This window comes from Halichoerus grypus, chromosome 6 (assembly GCF_964656455.1).
Source record: "Halichoerus grypus chromosome 6, mHalGry1.hap1.1, whole genome shotgun sequence".
Taxonomy (NCBI): domain Eukaryota; kingdom Metazoa; phylum Chordata; class Mammalia; order Carnivora; family Phocidae; genus Halichoerus; species Halichoerus grypus.
Window position 1 is genome coordinate 121,514,625 of NC_135717.1, and position 6,621 is coordinate 121,521,245.

At 46.4% G+C, this 6,621-nt stretch overlaps 2 pseudogenes; both read right to left on the reverse strand.

Annotated features, from left to right (window-relative positions):
• Positions 1-544: 544 nt before the first annotated feature.
• On the reverse strand, positions 545-1,683 carry LOC144382438 (28S ribosomal RNA; annotated as a pseudogene).
• Positions 1,684-2,606: 923 nt separating this feature from the next.
• Positions 2,607-3,167, reverse strand: LOC118554941 (INO80 complex subunit C pseudogene; annotated as a pseudogene).
• Positions 3,168-6,621: the final 3,454 nt, after the last annotated feature.

Sequence of the window (6,621 nt, forward strand, 5' to 3'; positions counted from 1 at the left end):
TTGTCAGAGAGAGAGAAAGCACAAGCAGGGGGAGCGGCAGGGCAGAGGGAAAAGCAGGTTCCCCACCGAGCAAGGAGCCAGATGTAGGACTTGATCCCAGGACCCCGAGATCATGACCTGAGCTGAAGGCAGATGCTTAACCGACTGAGCCACCCAGGCGCCCCAAGTCTATGCTTTTTGTCTGGCTAAAGGATTTTTTTCTTTAAAGTCTAGGGGCGCCTGGGTGGCTCCGTCAGTTAAGCAACTGACTGATTTTGGCTCAGGTCATGATCTTGGGTCCGGAGATCCAGCCCCGCGTTGGGCTCTGTGCTGGGTGTGGAGCCTACTCAAGATTCTCTCTCTCTCTCCCTCTGCCCACCCCGCACTGTGCCTGCTCTCCCAGAAAAAAAAAAAAAAGTCTAATAAATTTATTAGAATATGTCTTGGTCTTGGTCATTGTAGGTCAATATTTTAGGCACCTTCCATATTCTTTTTTTTCTTGTCAAACAATTTTACTTGCGGCAACAACTGAAGTAGAATTTTCTTTTCTTTTTTTTTTTTTTTCAAACCCTTGTGTCGAGGGCTGGCTTTCAATAGATCGCAGCGAGGGAGCTGCTCTGCTACGCACGAAACCCGACCCAGAAGCAGGTCATGTATGAATGGTTTAGCACCAGGTTCCCCACGAACGTGCGTTGCGTGTAGGGCGAGGGGCGGCCCCCTTTCCCGCCGCGCCCCGTTTCCCAGGGCGAGGGGCTCTCCATACCGGATCCCGGTCCCCACCGGCGGCGGGGCATCCCACGCCACCCGGGGAGCCCGCAATAGCCCGCCGGCGGGGACGGCAGGGGACCGGCCATCCGAGGCCCACGGAGGCTCCAGGGCGCGGCCGCATCGCTCCGCCTGGGCAGGATTCTGACTTAGAGGCGCTCAGTCATAATCCCACGGATGTAGCTTCGCCCCATTGGCTCCTCAGCCAAGCACATACACCGAACGTCCGAACCTGCGGTTGCTCTGTACTGAGCAGGATTCCCATGGCAACAGCACATCATCAGTAGGGGAAAACTAACCTGTCTCAGGACGGTCTAAACCCAGCTCGCGTTCCCTACTAGTGGGTGAACAGTCCAAGCTTGGTGAGTTCTGCTTCACAATGATGGGAAGAGCCGACATGGAAGGATCACAAAGCGACGTCGCTATGAACGCTTGGCCACCACAAGCCAGTTATCCCTGTGGTAACTTTCCTGACACCTCCTGCTTAAAACCCAAAAGGTCAGAAGGATCGTGAGGCCCCGCTTTCACGGTCTGTGTTCGTACTGAAAATCAAGATCAAGCGAGCTGTTGCCCTTCTTTCTGCTCCACTGGAGGTTTCTGTCCTCCCTGAGCTCGCCTTAGGACACCTGCCTTACCCTTTGACAGGTGTACCGCCCCAGTCAAACTCCCCACCTGGCACTGTCCCTGGAGCGGGTCGCGCCGGCAGGCGGGGCCGGGCGCTTGGCGCCAGAAGGAGAGCCCCTGGGGGCTCGCCCTCCCGCCCCCCGCCTCACCGGGTCAGTGAAAAAACGATAAGAGTAGTGGTATTTGACCGGTGGCCCGCCCCCTCGCGGGGACGGAGGGGCGCCGGGGGCCTCCCACTTATTCTACACCTCTCATGTCTCTTCACCGTGCCAGACTAGAGTCAAGCTCAACAGGGTCTTCTTTCCCCGCTGACTCCGCCAAGCCCGTTCGCTTGGCTGTGGTTTCGCTGGATAGTAGGTAGGGACAGTGGGACTCTCGTTCATTATAATTTTTTTTTTAGAGAGAGAGCGCGCAATCGTGGGAGTGTGAGTGGGGGTGGGGAGGGGCAGAGGGAAAGGGAGAGAGAATCTTTTTTGTTTTTTTTTGTTTTTTTGTTTTTTTTAAAGCTTTGTTTATTTATTTTTTTTTTAAAGATTTTATTTATTTATTTGAGAGAGAGAATGAGAGACAGAGAGCACGAGAGGGAAGAGGGCAGAGGGAGAAGCAGACCCCCTGCTGAGCAGGGAGCCCGATGTGGGACTCGATCCCAGGACTCCAGGATCATGACCTGAGCCGAAGGCAGTCACTTAACCAACTGAGCCACCCAGGCGCCCCTCTTTTTTGTTTTTTTTAAGATTTTATTTATTTGAGAGAGAGAGAGAATGAAACAGAGAGAGAGGGAGCATGAGAGGGGGGAGGGTCAGAGGGAGAAGCAGGGAGCCTGATAAGGGACTTGATCCCGGGACTCCAGGATCATGACCTGAGCCGAAGGCAGTCACTTAACCAACTGAGCCACCCAGGCACCGAGGGAGAGAGAATCTTAAGCAGGCTCCGCACCCAGTGTGGAGCCCCACAGAGAGCTGGATCTCAGAACCCTGAGATCATGACCTGAATTGAAATCAAGAGTCCGACACTTAACCAACTGAGCCACGCAGGTGCCCCCAACTGAAGTATAATTTAATTCAACAGGAAATATCACACTTGGAGGGAAAACCCTTAAATTAAAGCCAAACCTTTTTTCCAAGGCACAGCACTGACATTTCCAGATAGACCGAATAAGTTTGTTTCCATAAAAGAAAATCATGAGTCCAAAGTTTACCTTTGAAACAGTTTTCCACTTGTTCTCCTTTTCTCAAGGCTCAGAGGATGATGCTTGCGGCCTCCCTCAGGGCCACGTAGCCAGTGATGACATTGAATGGCAGCCTCTGAATACAGGAAAACTTTTCAATGGTGCTGACCTACAGCTTGCTTTGGGGGTCTGTGTAGTTGGCAAGAAGGCCTGAAACATCACAAGACTTCTTAGCTGGTTTAAAGGATGGGGGACCATCAGTACTGAAGTTGCCACGGCAGTGCCCTTTGAGAAGTGAGAATTTGTTTCAGGTTCTTCCAGGTTCTGTTCTTCTTGCCAGCTACCGCGCCACCATGGCCAGAGTGCACAAAGTTTGGGCCCTTAAATGGCAATGGCTTGGCAGCTTTTTCCATAGGTCTTGTGCTGAAATCAGAGGGCACGATTTTATTCTCACTCATGGCTTCCATGCTGATACCCTGCCTCAAGTTGGTGACGGACACTTTTTTCTTCTCCCTGGCGCTGTAACCCCCAGCACTCCTGCCCTTGTGGGAAGGACTGGCTGGCCTCTTCTTGCTGTTCTGGGCTATTCTGGAGCGGAAGTAGTGGCCACAATTGGAATTTGAGCCACCATTCCTACCCTCTCTATATTCTTTTAATATGTAGTTTGAAATTTTTAATTTCAGGAGAATCTTCTTAATTTTTTTTTTTAAGATTTTATTTATTTATTTGACAGAGAGAGACACAGCGAGAGAGGGAACACAAGCAGGGGGAGTGGGAGAGGGAGAAGCAGGCTTCTGCCGAGCAGGGAGCCCGATGCGGGGCTCGATCCCAGGACCCTGGGACCATGACCTGAGCCGAAGGCAGACGCTTAACGACTGAGCCACCCAGGCGCCCCTTGAGTAATTTTTTTATTTGTTTGTTTGTTGTTTTGGTATTTTTTTTCTGTTCCTTTGCTTTAGTTTTCTTTTTCAGAGATTTCTATTAACCTGTTAGTGGAGTCCTTGAAGATGCTCAAAGGAAGTTGCCTAAGGGAAAAATAATGTGAGCCAAGGATTTTGTATCTTCCTTGTCTGTCTTTACTATTTGTCACTTTCTCTTGAAACCTCTTATTTCATTTTTTTTACTTTAAAATTTTTCCTCTTTAATTTTTTTATTTGATTTTTTAAAAATTTATTTAATTTATTTTTAAAAGAGTTTATTTATTTATTTATTTATTCATTCATTCATTTATTTTGAGAGAGAGAGAAGGTGGAGGAGAAGAGGGGGAGGTAGAAGAAAGGGGAAAGAATCCCAAGCAGACTCCACGCTGAGCAGGACCTGGGGCTCCATCTCACGACCCTGAGATCATGACCTGAGCTGAAACAGAGTCAGACACTCTTTGACTGAGTGTCTTGACGCTTGTGTTCCCTCTCTCACTGTGTCTCTCTCTGTCAAATAAATAAAGAAAATCTTTTAAAAAAAAAATTTATATTCTGCCTTTAGGCAGAAAAGGAGGGTAGAGAGCTTTTTTTTTTTTTGAAGATTTTATTTATTTATTTATTTGAGAGAGAGAATGAGAGAGCGCGCGCACATGAGAGGGGGGAGGGTCAGAGGGAGAGGCAGACTCCCTGCCGAGCAGGGAGCCCGATGTGGGACTTGATCCCGGGACTCCAGGATCATGACCTGAGCTGAAGGCAGTCGCTTAACCAACTGAGCCACCCAGGAGCCCCAAGAGAGAGCTTTTTATGTGTTTGCTGCTTCTTAGTTGCCTTTAGTTCAAAATAATTTCATGTCAAAGGAGCATATTTTGGGGTGACATTCTGGTTTTCTTCACTGTCTTTTGGCTATTATGAATAATGCTGCTATAAACATTCATGTACAGGCTTTTTTGGAGATATATGTTTTCATTTCTCTTCGGTATATAATCAGGAACAGAATTGCTGAGTCATTTTATTTACTCTTTATTTCCATTAATGGACATAGTCTTCAGGATGTGCTAAGTGGTAGTCCCACCTGTAATCTGATATTCAATCCTGGGCTACACACATTGACAACTGGGCCATGTACAGCTAAAAAAGGCCAGTGCAATAGAGACTTGAAGTCACTTGAAGAATAAGGGGAAGAATAAGGGGAGGATGTGGAGACATTTAGCTGGAGAAAGGAAAACTAAAGGGGAAAAGAGACATATTCAAAGATCTGAAGGGTTGTTATATAGAAGGGGGATCAATCAGAGGGTAGAACTAAGCATACTTGGTAGAAGTTTCAGAGAAACATAATTGGTCTGAAGATTTTCCTTCCTTCCTTCTTTCCTTCCTTCCTTCCTTCCTTCCTTCCCTCCTTCCTCTCTCCCTCCCTCCTTCCTTCCTTCCAGTTATTTTATGTTTTGACTACATAAAACATGAATAAAACATAAAAAGTACAAAATATGTACAGTGATATCTTGCATTCAGTTCCCCTTCATATAGGCAGTTTCTTACATATCCTTTGAGATATATAAACAGATTTTTAAATTTTTTTAAGGATTTTACTTTTAAGTAATCTCTACACACGATGTAGGGCTGGAACTCATATCCCCAGGATCAAGAGTCACACGCTATTCCATCTGAGCCAGCCAGGCACCCCAGATTTTTTAATTTTACAAGAAGAAATTTAGTATGCATTAAAAGAGAGTAAAAACATTTCTAACTAAAAAAAAAAAAAAATTATCTTACAGTGGCCCAATCCTATAATGACTGTCTCAGGCATTCCCTATCCTGGAGATATTCAGGAGAAATACACAAATGATCATCTATTAATCTTATGGGGTATTTTCCCCTTGCAATTTATTTGTTGAAGAAACTAGATTGTTATCCTAGAGAATTTCCCACATTCTGGATTTTGCTGATAGAATTTTCTGCATTCTGGATTTTGCTGTGTGGTGTCTTTCCTTTGTTTTATGAATTTCTTGCAAATTAGTATTGGATTGAGAGGCTAAGATTCAGATTTTTTTTTTTAAAGATTCTATTTATTTATTTGACAGAGAGAGATATAGCGAGAGAGGGAACACAAGCAGGGGGAGTGGGAGAGGGAGAAACAGGCTTCCCGCGGAGCAGGGAGCCCAATGCGGGACTCAGTCCCAGGACCCTGGGATCATGACCTGAGCCGAAGGCAGACGCCTAACAACTGAGCCACCCAGGCGCCCCTAAGATTCAGATTTGATTATTTTAGTTAGCCTACGTCATAGATGGTGATGAGTTTCTTACATCAGGAGCCATATAATGTCTGATTATCTCTTTTTGTGATGTTAGCAACTATTGTTGCTCAAAGTGCTGGTATTCTCATTGTATTATTCCTTCTTCATTTATTAGCTGCCATACTTTTTTTAAAAAGATTAATTAATTTATTTATTTGAGAGAGTGGGGAGGGGAGGGGCAAAAGGAGAGAATTGTCAAGCAGACTTCCTGCAGACTGCAGAGCCTGATGCAGGGCTCAATCTCACAGTCTATGAGATCATGACCTGAGCAAAAACTAAGAGTTGGACGCTTAACTGACTGAGCCACCGAGGCGCCCCAGCTGTCATACTTTTTTTTTTTTTTTTAAAGATTTTATGTATTTGACAGAGAGAGACACAGCGAGAGAGGGAACACAAGCAGGAGGAGTGGGAGAGGGAGAAGCAGGCTTCCCGCCGAGCAGAGAGCCCGATGTGGGGCTCAATCCCAGGACCCTGGGATCATGACCTGAGCTGAAGGCAGACACTTAACGACTGAGCCACCCAGGCGCCCCCAGCTGTCATACTTTTATAATGAAGAACTTCCCCTCAAAGTAGTAGTTGGCAAGGCAAGATAAATTTTTGTTACTTTATCCAGAGTTTTCAAAATAGTGGGTTGGTTCCCTATCATCTTACAATGACTAACTAGTAATTTTTTTTTTTTTAAAGATTTTATTTATTTATTTGAGACAGAGAGAATGAGAGAGAGAGCACATGAGAAGGGGGAGGGTCAGAGGGAGAAGCAGGCTCCCCACAGAGCAGGGAGCCCGATGCGGGACTCGATCCAGGGACTCCAGGATCATGACCTGAGCCGAAGGCAGTCGCTTAACTAACTGAGCCACCCAGGCGCCCTAACTAG